The sequence below is a fragment of the Mastigoproctus giganteus genome, chromosome 13 (genome assembly GCF_048544385.1).
Source record: "Mastigoproctus giganteus isolate SK-2022 chromosome 13, ASM4854438v1, whole genome shotgun sequence".
Lineage (NCBI taxonomy): Eukaryota > Metazoa > Arthropoda > Arachnida > Uropygi > Thelyphonidae > Mastigoproctus > Mastigoproctus giganteus.
In genome coordinates, this window is record NC_143587.1 from 27,721,433 (window position 1) to 27,739,621 (window position 18,189).

The following is an 18,189-nucleotide window of genomic DNA, read 5'->3' on the forward strand; positions in this document are numbered from 1 at the left end:
TATTTGCTGCACACTGAATGTCCTGTTTTTTCGTATAGCCTTCCTTAGAGAACAACGACTTCATTTCTGAAGTATTGTTTTTCTGCCACGTTTATGCCTTTGAGATGTGGAAGAACCGCTTGCTTTCCACTCACTAAAAACCTTTGAGATGGATGCTTTTGAGAAACCAGTTATGTATTTCGTTTCTTGAATCATGGCTCCTGCTAAACGTGCACCCACGATAACACCTTTTTCCAAGTCTGGATCACGCGCTTTCTTCATTCTGGCTTCACATTACTGCAGTCGAACAGCCGTGCAGTCTTTATACTGAACGAGGCAACACGTGATCACCCACGTCACGTTTTTCCTTCCATCTTTTTGCATTTATTTGCATTTCTTCTGTCTGTGACTGTCTTAATACAAAGGTTCGTATTTTTTGGCCAGTATGTGAATTTCTGGATTATGAAATGATTTTTTATAGTGTGCTGAATTTTAAAGAATGGATTTTTCAGAATTTTTCGGATTTTACTGTACCACAATACTGATGAGTTACCAAAGTTAGTGGAATGGAAGTATTGAAAAGTGGATGTCTCAGTGTTTATATTCATATTTATTGATTTATTCATCCATGTTTATTATTATTAATTCCTTTTTTTTTATTTGCACCTGTTTTTCAGCTGGAATGAGCAACTTGAGATTTGGCTCGTCGTCCGCGCCATCTAGAAGTCACATGACCACCCTCTCCTGGCGGAGGAATTTCGTCATATTCCTCACAGGAATTGTGACGTGCGTTTTCGCAGTGCTGGTGTTTGCTGGTTATGCTGGAGACGACAGCAACAAGGGATTCGACTCAAGCGTTTACACATTCTTTTGCGTCTTATTCGTATTTGGACTAAGCATCATCACCGTAGAACTGGCGTACTGTGTCGTGAAATCCTGTCGAAAGCCACCCATCGAAGCTCACGTTCGTTGGTCCATCGTACAACCTTTCAACTTTTCCGAAACGAGTCCCGTGAGTGTCCCAATAACTGCTCAACCTCCATCTTCCGTGTTTCTGTCGCCATCGGCTCTTCCTTTCTACGGAATCACTCCTCGTTATCAGACAACGTCAATAACCGGAGATTGTCTGCGTTGTGTCACTAGTATCGTCCCATCACAGCCACCACCTTACGATCAGCCCCTCCCAGAAGGAACCATATCGGTATGCACTGTTGAATCACCACCCGAGTACAACACAGTGTTTCCAAATATGGTGGATGTAAGAATACATTCCTCGCCCTCCAGTGCAGCAGCTTCGTCTACTGGATTACTGATTACAAATGCGAACCTTAAAATATGACTCGTGTCCAAAAAAAAGTAGAGATATTTGATTTTGTTTTCTGTTTGATAAACAGTCCTTGTATTTCAAAAACATAAAGTTTATCTCCTATTATTAAAAAAAAAGAGTGTAAACTCCTGTCTTAAAATTAGTGGTCCATAATTACTTCACTCAACTTAATGTTTCTCCCTGGTATCGACAATCTAAATATCCTAGAAGCACGTACTGAGAGGGCCGGCTGAAAGTGAGCAAGTCGATGTGATTTACACCAACCTGTTTCAGGCTTTTGATTCAGTTTTCACAGTTGCCTATTGCATAAAAATCATTTCCACGTAATGGATCACGGTACTCTTTTATTGGACAAGTGATTGTGTAATTAATCGTTGCTATTGCCATCACTTCTAGAACTCTTTCAGAAGATGGGAGTCCCACAGGGCTCATCACTGGGTCCTCATTTATAGTTCATTTATACAGGTAATCTGAAATTTGATAATACTCTGAAAATTTCTTGTCTATGCCAATGATTATAAGTTTTATTGCAAAATCAACTTGAAACCACACAGATTGTTGCAAGGTAATTTGGTTAGTGATATTTCGCTGTTTGTGACAATTTGATGAAAGACAATTGGTGGATGTCATAATTCCGTGAGTAGGGCGATTTGATGAATTATTTGGGAGAATTCGGTCTATGGTAAAGCAAGACAGAGAATGTAAACTTTTAACATGCTGTGCTGTAAATGATGAATTTAGTGATCACAATACCGTTCTTGATGTTTTGTATTTTTCATAGAGCGTATTTACTGTCCACCTTCATTTTTAATGCACAATTTACACTGCTCGACAAAATTAACAGCACACGTAGAAAACGTGGTGTAACTCGTGCAGCTTGCAATGAAGCGGGACAAAATTTGGTATGGTGGAGTACCATAGAATAACGATGAAACCAGGAGACAGTGACAAACTTCGGACAGGTATAAGGGACATTTCTAGGGGTTGTATAAGAATTACCAAAAAGGTCACATTATAGAAGTCGATACAAGATACTCGAAAATATGGTAACATGACATCAGTACGGCTAAACAGGCCTGACGTAGTGAACCATGCTCGTTATAAGAAAGTCGATAAGATTCTGTGACAACAAATCCCATTCTTCCACTAGCGCAGACCTTAGCTCACCAAGTGACCGAGGAGTTGGCTATCGGCGTGCAATGTGACGCTCAAGGGCGTCCCACACATGTTCGATTGGATTTAAGTTTATGATCGTGCTGGCCACGGCAGTCGTTGGATATCTTCCGTTTCAAGATATTCCTCCACCACTTGAGCTCTGTGTGCAGTGGCACGTTGTCGTGCATTAAAAGAAAATCTAGGCCAACCGCACCCCTAAAAAGTCGCACGTAGGGTTCCAGGATCTGTTCTCGGTATCTCTGCGCAGTTACCCCTATCAAAAACATGAAGAGATGTGCAGTCGTTGATCATTATTCTTCCCCACACGTGAACACCGCCTCCACCATAAGTGTCCCTTTCTCTGATGTTGGAGGGATGGTACCACATTCCTCTTTGTCTCCAGATGAAATAACGTCTAGATTCCGTTTTTAGGCTAAAACGGGGCCCCTATTTCATGAAAATCATTTTGTTGTGTTAATTTTGTCGCGCAGTAGGCTTCGAAGTTCTTCGTAAAAGGAAAAGGAACCTACCTTCATTAACTTTTCTGTGGTTTCTGTGTGAATGAGTTTCTTCTGGCTTTGCAACCCCCAACCAGTCCACTTTGCTAAAACAGAGTATGGCTTTAACGACTGTTAACGATGATAATCTTAATTTCTGTTCCTTTCACCTGGTTTCTGAGCTCGTAATTTTCTTCTAGCTTCCCAACCCTCAACCAATTCATGCTTCTGGAAAATCATAAGATTCAACTGAGTGGGCATGTTAAAAATAATAATAAATAATCTGGATTAAAGGTGTCACAATACGGACGGAGTCGTGCTGAAACAGGCACATACTCATTTTCCAACCTGCCTATGAGAAGAATCGATGAATCCTTTTATACAAAATAAATGGATAAAATATTTTTTCTTTTTCCTAAATTTCTAAATTCCTCCTTTCTAAGTGGCCAAAAATTTCTCTTCTTTCCTAAACTTTTTATTTCATTACTTTTGCGAATTTCTGATCTCAGTAATACACATTGTCGTACTCACCCAGTTGTCCTAGCCACCGATTGTCTTTCACCGAATTATTTCATTTACTGTCATGTACCAAATTGTCGCATACAGCGAATTGTATTTTGTTTTGAATGTGTTTCGAGTCCACGTCAGTGGATCGAAAAGAAGCTCTTAACTTTTTTTTTTCAAATAATTTAATGAAGAAAAAAAGGGCCCCCACCGTATAATTGATGTTGACGAAAAATAACAAATGGAAATTAAAAGCAAATCTAATAAATACTTTTCTTACATTTGAGGAGGAGATATCCAGCTCCAGTATCTGTTATTATCCTTGAGATAATACCGAGAGATTACATCTAGCTATTGACAGAAAAGAATACCTGTGTGCAATGGTAAAGGGGTGGACGTGGTTGATAAGTGAAATGTTCAGAGTACACAAGACGATTGATTTAGCCAACTGGTCATTTTATTAGCACCTAATGTAAATTATTTCATAGGATACCTGTTAAAGATAACTATACCATTCTAGGTAAGTGAGCATTGCATTAATGATATCTAATGAACGTTGTATTTATTGTATTGTGATATTGCTAATTCCATTATCTAATAACCTACCCGGGTGAATATAACCAATGACAGAATCTTACTGAAATAATTAGTAACTGATTTCAATCCTAATCGAAATCAACGTATTTATATACACTATCCTACCAAAATTATGGGACAGGTTCCCCACTTTTTTGTAAGATAGTGTACGTAAGTAAGCAATCCATTATTGTGTAAACAATGGATGCGCACTAACAAACATTCTTTCGCACTCCATGATGGACGGAAAGGACAGACATTTAAGGAATTCACAGATGATTTCGTTGAAATTCAATGGTTTCTTCATTTATAGAAATCCATTTTTCAGATTCTTTTAACAGAGATATCCTGAAACTTTAAAACACGCGTACCGCTTTCTTCTGTATGCTAGATGAAAAAAACCCGAGTTTCCGGGAGGGAAAACCATGCGGTTCTCGTCTGAGACCGACTAACTCAACCACGTTGTCAAAAAGGCCCATAAAAATTGCTCACATCATTAACGGGACTCGAACTCTTTTCCACCTGGTATGGGTAGGACGATGATTCTACCAACGGTGCTGCTCACAAGGGCTTTTTCTTAAAGTGAAATGGGTCTTATTAGGAGAATAAGAGTGTTAATTAAGGTATTTCTAAATAAAATTTTCATATTAAAGTTATAGGTACCCCCACTGTGAGAGTTAGTTAAAGCCCCGCCTAAGAACACTTTGTTTGTATTATATGACCTTGAGCTTCCGGTTTCATACCACTATATGCAGTACTTTCTATTCACGGCTGACAAACTGATTTAAGTTAAATTTTATTAAAATAAATAAAAATATAATAGTAAAACGGATATACATTAAAATAAAAGCATTCAAATTCATAGATAAAGAGCAATAAAATATAAAATATAGAATAAAATAGTAAAATATAAAATAACATGTGACATAAAATAGTAGCTTTCAAGGCGAGGTGTCCTTTCTTCAGCTAGTCAAAGATTTTAATATTTTATTCCATATTTTATTGCTCTTTACCTGTGTATTTTGATAATTTTAACTCTTTTATTTTTATTTATATCCGTTTTAATATTATATTTTTATTTATTTTAATAAAGTTTAACTTAAATCAGTTTGTCCGTCGTGAATAGAAAGTATATAGTGATTTCTTAATTCGTATTGTTAATGTATCTCCTTTAATACACTGGTGTGAAAAACTTAAGGACCAACACTATTTCTAAAGATTACAACCACAAAATCATTACTTAAGGCACTCTTTACTGATAACAGTAGATTCAGTTTCAGCAGCGATTCTGGACGTGAGCTAATCTGACGAGGGTTGGCACATGGTATCACTCCGCAAACATCACTGAAAAGGATCGATATGGCGGTCGAGGTGTTCTCGTCTGGAGGCGTTATCTTGGATGGACGTACAAATTCCAGATATTGGAAGGCGGTATTGTAACCGGTGCACGCTACTGTGCTGAGGTAATCCTTCCCCATGTGCGTCTGTTCGAGGTGCCATTGGCCTCGAGTTCGTGTTTATGGATGATAACGCCACACCCCACCGCACTACAGCTGTTGATATGCTTTTGGAAAGTGAGGACATTGTTCGTATGGATTGGCCTGCCCGTTCCATTGATCTAAATCCCATTGAACATATATGGGACGCTCTGGGGAGATGTTCGTGTTTATGGATGATAACGCCACACCCCACCGCACTACAGCTGTTGATATGCTTTTGGAAAGTGAGGACATTGTTCGTATGGATTGTCCTGCCCGTTCCATTGATCTAAATCCCATTGAACATATATGGGACGCTCTGGGGAGATGCCTAGCGACACGTCCACACCCACCAGAAAATGTTCACCAGCTGAAGATGGCGCTGACAGTGGAATAGACGATGTTACCGCAAGAACTTATCAACAACATTGTTGTAAGTATTGACAGGCGGTGCAAAGCCTGCATCGACATTAGGGGTGGCCATATCTCCTACTGATGACCTGCCGACCGGGCTAGCCGAGTGGGTAAAGTACCTGCCCGGCAACCCAAAGGTCGCGGGTTCGATTCCCGCCTCGGGCTTGGATCAAAGTACTGCAAAAACCTTGGGAGGTGCAATATGGCCACAGAAGCCGATGCGCCAACAACTACCAAATCAATCAAACTGAGGACCACCTCTTCCCTTTGTTCCATCTTTGGCAGTGATGCATCTGTATCATGGTAGCCAGTGCTATGTTGCCATTTTTGAATAAAGTCCCTCTGTACCGTTTTGTTTTCTTCATCATTTCTGTACCTCACGAGGTTCCTTTGAGGTTGCTTTTCCCATATCCAGGCCACTCCTATGAGAAGCTACAGGTGATAACCTGACTGATCCTTAAGTTTTGCACACCAGTGTATATCTCCTGAAAACCCTTTATGTTACTGCCCCTTTTTCATTAAAAAAAAAAAAAAAAAACATTAAAAAAATTGAAAATTATCCCTTTTCTCATTAAAAACCTCAGAGAAGAGTAAGACTTCTAGTCTTACAAGTAAATATTTTTTTAAAGAGAGAAACTGAAAGATATACAGTATTACTATTATTATGCGAGTATGTACGTATACCTGTATATGGAATTATACAAGGAAGGATTTCGATTTTACAAAATTAAATAATAAAATACCGGCCCGATTCCATTGCGGGTGGAAGTAGATTTTTTTCGGTAGTCAGAGTTCACATCTCGTGGTAGCAAGATGAAGAAGAAAAAGAAGAAAAAAAACGTGAGAGAAAGAAAGGCTGGTCCGGCATCGGAAGGCAGTAATAGGGTGATCGGTGTCCCAGGCAACGTAATCGCAAGCTGCACCTCCGAAGTTTTGTCGTGTAAGAGACTACACTTGTGTCTAGGGTCTGGCCCATTGAGAAGTGGCCAGTTGTGCAGATATGTGATCCGAGAAGAGAAAGAAAGCCCAAGAAATGGAAGAAAGTCAGTCTGCCAAGAAGGAAGCCTGAACGCAAGGAAATTGGAAGAAGCGGCCATTTCAGAACGTAACGGTGGTAAAGGGGATGAACAAGATGGTAACCAGAGAGTAATTAAGGTAGAATGAGGGATTTATAGTGAGCATTACTGAGGTAAGAGGATACCAGTTGCAATACATTTCATGTGTTAAAGGCTAGAAACAAATATACAAAAAGAGTAATAAGAGTTGAAATGAGTTTACTGATGTAAGTGATAAAAAGTGGTAATGGAAGAGAATGACTGAGTAATCATCGAGGATTCATATTAAGTAAAGTACAACTGATACAAACTGATGTTAATAATTTGTAAATTGAGAATAGTTGATGAGGGAGAGATAGTGTATAGTACTAGTATGGTTTATATATATAGAAATTGATATGCATATATGTAGTTTGTTTTTTATGTAAATGCCGTATATAATGTTCATTAAAGGTTGTAAATTTTTATTGAAAAAATGTCTTTAGTGTTCTGCTAGTACTCGCTTTACACACCCTAGAATTTGGAATTTTCTGTGTGAATTGCAGTTAGATTTGCGCTTGTGGGGTGGGCTTGTGACTTCAGTAGGGTAGAAGTCAAAACACAACAAAATAAGCGCAACCCCACTCCACAAAGGCCACCAGAGAGCGAACTCATCTGCCCATGTGTGTTATGTCCATGAATTGCGTGTGTCTTCCGGTTTATTTGCCTATTTCACTAAATAAAAAACCCTTGCAATCTACGCCTGAAATCTATTAACTCAACGACGAATGATGAAAAAATCCCCTAAAAGTTCATTGGCTGGATTCGGACCCAGGTCTTTTTTCACCCAATGTGGGAAGAACGGTGATTTTAACTTGGACAAAAAGAAAAGGATAACAGGAAAGGTAGTAACAAATATATAGAGGTATAATAATGTCTTCAAATATATCCGTCACAGAACACCAAAGAGTTTTCGTAAAACTCATTTTGGAAAACTTATAGTATAAGGTATGGATCTTTACTTTCCTTTTACCACGAATAATAATAAGAACGTACTAGCCTAAAACTCTTCTCATATGCATATAAAACAAACAAATCAGTCCTCATACCCACCGGCCAAAATGCGTATTTACAAAATCGACAGTGGGCCTTGTTGAATTATTTTTCATTTGTAACCGTTAAATATTTAAAGTACAGGGGTGAAATTCGCAAGTATGCTCCTTATGAATGTCACCTCTGTCCTCCAACAAATTGTAAGGCGTTAACAAACAAATTGTAAACTTCATATGTTAAAATACATGGGCAGCAGTAACCCCAGAGTAACGTATCAACTGTGTGGAACTACATTCAGGGTAGTGGAAGATGAAAAAACACCTAGGGGTAATTGTGCAGTCGGATCTGAGTAATGCAGACAGGTTGCCAGGACAGCTCATGAGGTTTTGTAGATGGTATACATGAATTTTGCTAGCAGGATAAGGAGGTGATTATCCCTTTGTATAAGGCAATATCTTTAGTAAAGCATACAAGTATGGAGTCACTTTAGGAAGGATGTAGATCTGCTGGAACGAGTACAGAGAAGGCAACGAGATTGGTGAATGGAACAAAGGGTTGCTGTTATCAAGAAAGGCTTAAGTTTTGCAAATTAGAGTGTCTGGAGACTAGGCACCTGCGAGGTGATCTGATTGACGTGTTTGAAGCTTTGAATGGATTGAGCAAGCTCAGTGCTGATGGGATTCTTTCTCTTTCTTAAACTACACACATGAGGGTGCACAAATTCAAACTAAGGAAAGACAATTGTGCCTTTGGCCAGCGGGTAGTTTATTGATCGAACGAGCTTCCGTCTGTTGTTGTGGAAGTTGATAGCTTAAATAAATTCAAGGCAGGACTAGACAAACTATTGGATGGAATGAATAAGTGAAATGGATTTTATTTATTTATTATACTAGGCTTTCCCTGCCAAAAACTGGTATCATACAATACCGTATTTAGATGATTAGAGGCAGATACACGAATCCACTTATACAATATACATAAATACACATAAATATATATTTTTAAAACACAAATCCAGTTAGTCCAATCCAGTCTAGCCGCTCACGAACTACAACAACTTTAGATAGGAAACTCACTAAAACGCCATCAGTCCATCAATTATTAAAAAAAAGTGCACGTTGATGAAAGTCAGACATAACGAAGATGCACCAGAAAGAAGAATCCATGTTAGTTGACTTAAGTCCAAAAGTTAAGTCAATTAACCAGTTAAGTCCAAACCAACCAGTTAAGTTCAAAAGAAACAATGGGTTCACTAAAGATGCGCTCTCCACATGAAGTTCATCTTGGCAGACTCTAAACACCATTAGCAGAGTCCAGATAAACCAAATTAAGTCCACCCATCATCAGCAGTGGATCAAGTATATATGATCACTAAAATCAGAATATAGTCCAAGGTGAAACTCCTGGCAGGCAGGACGCAACTCAACACAGGAGATGCGAATAGCAGACATTGAGAGTTGAGGAAGGTAGGGCAAAAAAAAAAAAAACCAAACTCTTATATTAAGCTACCCGAATATTTAAATTGATATGCCGTGCTGTGTGTCTTATGTCTGTTAATTGAGTGTGTTCTATGGTCGATTTGTCTGCTTTGCTGGACGAGAAACCCCAGTTTCTGGGGGAGAGGGAGGGGAAACCTTGCTATCTACCGACTAACTCAGCCACGAAGCGAAAAAAAGCCCATTAAAGTTCCTCGCGTCATCAATGGGATTCAAACCCTGGCCTTTTCCACCCGGTGTGGGGAGAACGGTGACGATACCACTGTGCTACCGCGCAGACAGGAAGGTAGAGCGTAAAGCAGGTGTGAAAATACATAGAGATGCTGTAGATGTGGAATTCAGTGCCAGAATGGGCAAAATTTAGATGACACTAGACGCGCCATTATGATTATCTCGGAAGCCGTAACCCTTCTGGGGGTTTCACGTACGACTGTGTCTCAGATTTATCGAAATTTGTCCAATACCCAAATAACATCCAGCCAACGGCAATCTTGTGGTCGGAAACAGCTCACTGGTAAGACGTTTGGTTTGGTTTAGGTTTTATTGGCGCATTAGCAACTAAGGCTATAATGCGCCATTGATAAGAGGCCGACAAGACTTGTGCACTCTAACAGAAAGGCTACAGTCAGTCAAATAACAACCCAGTACAACAGTGGTAACCAAAGAGGCGTTTCAGAATGCACAACTTGTAATATGTCAACAAAAATCAAAAAGATAGGATTACAATGGACTCATGAACAGTAATAATCAGTGGAGGATTGGAAAAAACGCTGCCTGGTCTGAAGAATCCCGGTTCTTGCTGTTTTAAGTTGATATGTGTTCTAGAATATGGCAAAAACAGCACGAACCCATGGACTCGTCCTACCGGGTGGGTCCAATGTAGGCTGCTTGTGGTATAATGGTATTTGAAGTGGTTTCGTGGTGTGCATTAGGTCTTTTTGATACCAATAGAGAATATTTGGATCAGGAAACTGTTTCCGACCAGGCGCATCTCTTTGTGGTTGTAGTGTATCTGTCTGAAAATGAGTTCTTCTAACCAAATAATATGCTAAGTGAATTCAGCCTACTGCGATGGATTTTCCATTCACCAGATCTAACTTCAATTGAGCACCTATGGGATGAGTTGAAACGAACTGTTCAGAACAGAGATCCCTAACCAATTTGTAAAAACCGTAGAAAGCAATTAAATCAATTCGGAGCAGCATCTGTGACACAATAAATTCAGACTTCTATGAGGAAGGGCACAGGAAAGAACTGCTCGCTATTAGGTAGGTGTACCTAATGACGTGGCTTCTCACTGTAAAAATAATTTTCTTAACATGTCAGTAGTCTCTTCTGGAGATTATAGGTTCTAGAAGAGACTACTAACATGCTAAGAAAATTAGCTTTCTCTCATAAACATTACAGAAGCCAGTAGCACTGTTTTTATTACTAAAACATCTGCCGCCCTCTTGGGCAGCACATTTGGTATAATCACCGAATTTCCCACGCTGGGTGGAAAAGACCTGAGTTCGAATTTTTATGGGTCTTTTTCACAACGTGGCTGTCAGTCGAGGATAGCATGGTTTTTTCCTCCCCGAAACAGATTTTTCGTCCAGCAAATTTACCAGAGAACACGCAATTTACAGACATATTATGCACGGCGCAATATGACCTAAGTTGCTGATGCGCCTAAAATTCTATCTGCCTCTATTAGTGATGAGTTATTCAATTTATTTGCAGATCCACAATGCCGTACGAACCCATGGAGCGGAGAAAACGTGGCTTCACAATAGGAGGGATTTACTTCGCTGGAAAATTTATCGTAGGGGTCATCGCAGTAGGATTCGGCGTGCTGTTGGTCGGAGCCATCATCATAGCTATTTCTTTCGGAGACCAAAAGGAACCACTGTTATTGCAACGATCAACAGATTTTGGCCATCATGAAGACAGACATCTGGCCATCAGTGCCATCGCATTAGTCTCAATAGGTGGTTTCTTCATGCTTGTTGGGACTGCGATGTGTTTCGTTTCTATCAGAGCTCGAAAGCGTGCATTTTCAGATTCAATTCCCATTCGTCCGGAAGTGATGCATGAATCTTGCAGTGCCGAGCCCATGCCATCATCCCAGAACACATCGAGTCAAGCGATACCTGTTCCAGATGCGAGCATGAAGAAGGAAGTGTCTGAGTTGCCTTCATTTATCGAAAAAACGTGTTCCACCATCCCCGAATCTGCTGCTACAATAGACGTGGAACTGAACACGATAGTCCCAGGTGCCAATAATCCTGCTTAATGTTATCATTAAAGGTGTAATTAAAGGTGTAAATAAGTGCTTTTAGAAGTTGAAATGACAGGCTGTTCGCCAAAGGTCTTGCGTATTCTGGAGTCTAAACATGCTTTTCAGCTTGTCACGTTTTACCATTGATGAATAACTGGTGGACATAGAGCACGTCTCTCGTTTAAAATCAAATGGACATATAGAAATTGTAAACAGTGATTGAATTAAGATCTTATTTCTGCTGCGTGTATTTTAACTCTCTCTCCCTCTGATTTTATTTTTATTTATATTCTGAGCTTTGTTGAAGTCTGTAACTATATCAAGATTTCTTTACGGAGATAAAGAAACTCGCTACGTAATAATACTATTTAAATGAATCCAACAAAACAAAATTTTATTAAAAAATACCATTTAATTAAATTTATTACATAATACATTGCACCTTAAAACGAGAGATATTCAGTATTTGTAGTGTATTTAATGTATATACACTGCCCTGTCATTAATATCCGCACACCTGCATGTCTACAAATAATCTTTATTTACAGGAAAACTAGTAATGCGTATTGAAACGTTTTCCTTTATGACAGCTTGTAATCTCTGTGGAACACTCTCCACCAGTTTTTTGTAAATGTCTTCTATTGTGAGAGGAAGTAGCAAGTCCTAATACTGAGGATTATTTTTTAAATTAATGGTAGATTAACCTGTTGCCATTATTTTAAAGTAGTGCAATACCAGTGCAACGCTTTGTGAAGGCAAAAGTTGCTGCTTGCGAACGATAATATAGTTTCTTCGATTGACAGTTAGACTCATGAAGCCATTATTTTATTGCATAAAATACAAAGGTTGGCACGGTGGTTAACAACAATAATCAGGGTGAGCTACTTTAACAAGATCTAGGAAAACTGGATCAATGGGTTGAGAAATATCAGTTGGTTTAACGTTGACAAAGGTAAGGTAATGCACGTGGATCGTAGTAACCCCAGAGTAACTTATCAACTGTGTGGTACTACGCTCAGGGTAGTGGAGTACGAAAAAGACCTGGGGTAATTATGCAGTCAGAGATGAACTTCTCTGAGCAGTGCAGGCATGCTGCCAGGACAACTCATGGGGGTCAATGATATACAGAATCTTTGCTAGCAGGGATAAGGGAGGTGATTATCTTCAAGTGACTCCTGGAGGAGTCACTTTAGGAAGAATGTAGATCTGCTGGAACGGGTGCAGAGAGGAAAAAGGGTGCTCTTGTAAATTGCAGCGTCTGGAGACCAGGCACCTGAGGATGATCTGATCGACGCGTATTTAAGGTCTTGAATAGATTAAGCTGAATGTGAATGGCATTCTTTCTCTTGCTGAGACTCACATGAGGGGGCACAAATTCAAGTTCAGGATGGTTGCAGGATAGTCGTGCGGAAGTTTGCCTTCAGCCAGAGGTGGTTGATTGCTGGAACAGGCTTTCATTTGTTGTTATGGAAGTGGGTGGTTTGAATAAATTCAAGGACGAATTAGACAAATTCTTGGAGGGTATGGAATGTTTTTTTTTTTTTGGCTGATGTTATAATTTTGTTTTCCTGTATCATTTGCAACTATTACTACTACTATAAAATAATAGCCAAATGACATATATATTTTAATGTATATAATAAATAACACTTAGAAATGCATATACCAAAAATTCTGAGTTACTCAGACATATCCTTTGTATTATTATTACTTAAGACCATTTATGACAGCTTGTAATCTCTGTGGAACACTCTCCACCAGTTTTTTGTAAATGTCTTCTTTGTGAGAGGAAGTAGCAAGTCCTAATACTGAGGATTATTTTTTAAATTAATGGTAGATTAACCTGTTGCCATTATTTTAAAGTAGTGCAATACCAGTGCAACGCTTTGTGAAGGCAAAAGTTGCTGCTTGCGAACGATAATATAGTTTCTTCGATTGACAGTTAGACTTATGAAGCCATTATTTTATTGCATAATATACAAAGGTTGGCAGGATGGTTAACAACAGTAATCAGGAAGACCAGCAAGACCTGGTCTTCCTGATTACTGTCAAGAGGTGGTTAACAACAGTAATCTGAAAGACCAGCAAGACCTGAAGCAGGTTGTCATAGTAATATTAATAGACTAGGGCTTCCTGCCCCAGGCTTTTGCTGCTTCTTCTGCCTAAAAAAAAAAAAAAAAAAACCGACAAATAGATAAGAAGGTACATATTATGTGCTTCCCTCACACAGGTAACAATCCAGTTGACCTTTGAATTTATTCAACTATCAGCCTCAACTACCTGAGAGCGCAACTTGTTCCAGCCATCAATGACTCGCTGGCTAAAAGAAAACTTCCTACAATCTAATCTAAACCTCAACCTCTCTAATTTTAAATTATGACACCCTAGTTCTGGAATTCTTTATAACAGAATTCCACCTTCATTCATTTTTTACTAATTCCTCTCAGAGCCTTTATAAACCTCGATCAGGTCACGTCTGAGGTGCCTGGTTGCCAAACTCTGTAACCCACAATAGTAAATTATAGTCATATAGTAAACTTATCTTTCAAGTTTTTTTAAGATTCATAAAATAGGATGATTACGGATCGATTTAAACTCTGTCAAATCAATCTTTCGACGATTCAATTTGTTTGGAAGCAGTGCAATACCGACGCAACTCGCTGTGAAGGCGAAGTTTGTAGTGTTGTGAGCTGTTTAAATCTTGCTGTTCACAAAAACATATAAAAAGAACAAGATAGCTCCCCTAACTTTATATAATTTTAATAAATTAAAGAGTATTAGTTACTGTCTAATTTTGAATCTTTTTTGGGGCTGACCGTGGTCTAGTGCGTGCACGACCACAAGTAAGGAAGCATGCAAATTTAAGCTGCTTCCACTAAAATGGCCCACCAGTGCGCTGTATGTATCAAGTCACAACGAATATGTCGCTACTGCAACCGGATCTGGAAAAGTTGAGATGGGCTGAGAAGTGGTAACTGAAGTTTCACATTGACAAATGTAAAGTGCTGCATATGGGAAGCAGTAACCCCAGAGGAATGTATCAACTGGGTGATACTACACTCAGGGTAGTGGAGAATGAAAAGGACCTTGGGTAATTGTGTAGTCAGATATGAGATTTTTTGAGCAGTGCAGACAGGTGCAAGATTCGCAGTGATGTCTTGTCAATGATATACAGGAATTTTGCTAGCGGGGATGAGGGGTGATTATTCTTATTGTTGAAGAATAAATGGAAATTTTCAACAATAAGAAATAAAAAACAATGAGTTTATTGACTTCTTCCACCCTCGCTGCTCATAAACACTGCAGTCACTTTTTTCTATTTTTTGATTAAATAAAAAAACCCACTCAGAACGAGTTTCCTCCCTCCACCCCTTTCAAGAAAGGGAAGAACGGTCATCCCTGACAAGGTTCATCACCTTAGGTGGCAAACCAAGTCCTCGTCACGCTCAGGAGGAAACCCCACCACTCCTCATCGTGGTTGAGTTTGCTGCGAGTTTCAGGGTTCGAACTCGCTAATCATACTACAGAAATGATCCTGTGAAGTATGATCTTAAATTATATTTGGCTGGCTAGTCTAATCTATTACACTTATGGTGATTAAATTATAGTGCGTTTAAAGCATCCAGATTATTTAATAAGCTTTTTAACAAATTTGAAGACTCTGTAATATATTTAAATAACTATTACGTTCTCCACAAAATGCTATATAAAACTCGAACGATTTCATCATATTTTATACGTTATTAAGGTTATTATCATACTTAGTTTTTACCAAACCACAAGCGAAGTTACCTGTGTGTTTTCTCGGTATTATTCGAGTTACTTCGAGCGCGAAATTTGCAGCTCGAGATAATATAAGATGTTTATGAAATTTCGACGCTATATTCCAAAAATATTTCCTACGTTAAAATTCAAATTTCATCTTTTTATTAACTCTATAGTATTTAGTTTGACTAGTGCGCCTGCGCAAACAATGTTATTACGCCTGAGTTGATATTGTTATTTTCGTAAGACGGCTCCAAAAAATAGTACTGTATTCTTGATTGCAGCCTATCGTGAAATAGTTTTTTTAACATCGTGTATTTTATACAAAGAGCTGCCTCTCGTGAAATATAAAGAAAACTAAAACCGTATTTTTCAGACGTAGCACATCCTAGCTGTATGCATAGCCATTAGCTGAATGAAGCAGTGTATGCAGTGCCATCTACCGTTCAGCTACTGATTCTCGATTATAATGCAAATCAAATCCAAACTCCAGTTGTTATTAATGCAATGTTAAGAGAAATTATTTCTATAAAAATTAATAATAGCATTTATATTAATGCTATATTAAGAGAAATTATTTCTCTTAAATCGCGATATAAGAAACGAATGTGTTTAGACTAAGGCAGTAGTAGTGCAACATCATGGCAACTCGTTGTGAAGTAGTGCAACATCATGGCAACTCGTTGTGAAGGTATTCACAATATGAGATATAACCTAAAACGATGCCACCTTAAAAATTTTCTGTTTATTCAGAAATGGCTGTGTATGGATGCTAAGCACTTTATATACATAGTCGAAACGAATGTGTTTATATTCTGATTAAGGAAAAAACCACTCAGAACGAGCTTCCTCCCTACATCCCTTTTCATAAAGAGATGGAACGGTCTTCCATCTCTTTATGAAACGGTCTTCCATCTCTTCCATGACAAGTTTCACCACCAAAGAGTGGCAAACTAAGTCATTGTCACGCTCAGGATGAAACTCCACCACTCTTCGTCGTGGTTGAGTTCGCTACGAGTATACAAAACAGAAGTACAAACTTTACCTTCACAACAAGTTGCCCTGGTATTGCACTTCTTTCAAACAAATGGATCGCCAAAAGAATAAATTATTATTATTATTATTATTATTATTATTATTATTATTATTATTATTAGACATGTCGTGCAAGGAAGCCTGAGGCTTATGCTGCACCAGCCAAAAAAAAAAATTCCTCGATTACCCTGAGAGAGAGAGAGAGAGAGAGAGAGAGAGAGAGAGAGAGAGAGAGAGAGAGAGAGAAAGTAGAAAGGAACCACCAAGAAAGAGAAGAATGATGATATCCAGCTCAGGACCCTGGGTTTGCCAAGCCCATACTCGCCAGCTGTGAGCCCCTGGGGAAAGAATTAATCTTTATCTTTTGGAATAAGTTTGTTTAAAAAAAGGAAATTTAAAATGTTAAAAATTATAAATTAACCGACACAATAAAATTTGTCTTCACAGCGAGCTGCCTTGGTATTGCACTACTTTAAAACAAATCAATATTTATCTTTTGGATTAGTTTGTTTTAAAAAAGGGAATTTAAAATTCAAATTTATAAATTAACTGATGCTATTTGATTTTTTTGAAATTATATAAAGCTAGAAGAATCATCTTGTTCCTTCGTATGTTTTTGTGGGTAGCAGAATTGAAACTAATGCAATGGTCTTATTCCTCCCAGAAGAACAAACTTTGCCTTCACAAATTCCATTGGTAACTATTATCAGACAAAATGGATTTACAAAAGATTAATCTTAAATTTATTTTAAAGATGAGACTATTATGATAGCCTGTTTCAGGACTTTCTGGTATTATGATAGCCTGTTTCAGGACTTTCTCGTCCTTCATTAGCTATCAGGTGAACATTAGGGATAATAATTAGACAAAATACAAGGAACGTTTGCAATAACACTTAAAAATGCTTGTGTTAACATCCGCAATAAAGCTGTCCGAAGTCTCTCAGTAACAAAAATTTTTGGAGTGTGCTTTTCTGTATGTTATATATTTTTATTTTTATATTTCACGGAATTTTTAGAAATAACTATTTTCGACACATTTTTCCAAAATTTATAAATACATGTAATTAAAGGTTATGTAATCTGCACTGAGGTTTTCACAGGTGGCGTTTCAGCATTCTTACAGAATCCTATCTTCAAACTAAATGTAGTTCAGGCTCAGGGGCTCACATCTGGGAGTATAGGCTTGGCAAACCCAGGGTCCTTTGCTGGATATCATCATTCTTCTCTTTCTTGGTGATTCCCTTCTACTTGTGACTCTCTCTCTCTCAAGATAACTCGAGAATTTTTTTTGGCTGGTGCAGCATAAGCCTCAGGTTTCCTTGCACCATATGAATAAAGTGTAGAGTGCAGAGTGTGTTTAGTGTCGAACGGCACCAGAGGATTCCCCCATCTCCGCGTAGTATACATTGTGGGTGTGAAACAGAACACTGTCAAAGCCAGAGGTTTAAAGTGCATGGAATTTGTATATGTGTAGTGTCGTGTACCGTTGTTCCTCTGGTCATTTAGCCGCTGGCCCCTAAAGGGTTCCAACGTTGTCCACACTCTGCCCCGTGGAGGCAGACCAGGTACACTAGTATTGTAGTTATTTACTCTGGCAGGTATTGCCACCTAATT

The 18,189-nt window shown here is 38.5% G+C and overlaps 2 non-coding genes across 2 annotated transcripts; both read right to left on the bottom strand.

The window, feature by feature from the left end:
* Nucleotides 1-15,113: 15,113 nt before the first annotated feature.
* On the bottom strand, nucleotides 15,114-15,325 carry LOC150075881 (small nucleolar RNA U3). Its single transcript, XR_016547860.1, has one exon. It is a non-coding gene; the product is annotated as a small nucleolar RNA U3 (small nucleolar RNA).
* A 1,043-nt stretch (nucleotides 15,326-16,368) lies between these two features.
* LOC150075882 (small nucleolar RNA U3) lies at nucleotides 16,369-16,587 on the bottom strand. The gene has a single exon (XR_016547864.1). It is a non-coding gene; the product is annotated as a small nucleolar RNA U3 (small nucleolar RNA).
* Between the last annotated feature and the right edge of the window lie 1,602 nt (nucleotides 16,588-18,189).